We start from the raw sequence: 799 nt of genomic DNA on the forward strand, positions 1-799 counted from the left end.
TGAAAACATTGCACCTACCCACATTGCAAGCTGAATTTTCACGCTATTAGTTTCCTCTTCGATGCTGTCTAGATAGAATACCAAACATGGCATTGTCAATAATAATAAGGTTTCAGCAATATAGTAAATAAATTTCATGAAGCTGATGCGTCCCAATACAGATTTGCGGCATACATACATGTTATATAATTGCAAAGCTGCATTCAAGTAGTAGTAGTATAGTTCTATTACGAGCTATCAAATTCTGTAAGATGTAAACTATGATCACACCCAACACTTGATATGAGCTGCACATTTTCGTGTAAATAAATACATCTCAATCACACACATCAATTTATCAACCATAAGCATTTTTTTAATAGCAAGAACTATCCATAGAACAACCAGAAACTTCCAGGGAATTTGTACCTTCCTCCTGCCTTGGAAGTGATGTCCCCGGAGGAGCATCATTGAAATTGAAGATATAAGAAAGTTATTTGCTCTCGTTTGTATGAATAAAAATGCTGGTGCTACAATCGAAATTCGCAACTCCCACTGGTTGATGTATATATGACAATTCGAACGCAGCCAAAAAGGGGAACCTCTTTGTACAGGAAACTAACTAGCGCGAGGCTTCTTCTTGCTTGGTGCGGCGTGAAGAGGAGGACGACGAGGAGGATCCACGCCCGCGCCTATTGCGGTTGTACCCCATCCTGGGAGTCTTGACGGCGGCGAACCTCTCTCGTCTGGCGGCGGCGGCGGCGGCTCGGAAGCCCTGAGAACACTGCAGTACTGTAACCAAAGGTTGGGCTGCTGCGAG

Source organism: Lolium rigidum, chromosome 3 (assembly GCF_022539505.1).
Source record: "Lolium rigidum isolate FL_2022 chromosome 3, APGP_CSIRO_Lrig_0.1, whole genome shotgun sequence".
In the NCBI taxonomy this organism is placed as follows: domain Eukaryota; kingdom Viridiplantae; phylum Streptophyta; class Magnoliopsida; order Poales; family Poaceae; genus Lolium; species Lolium rigidum.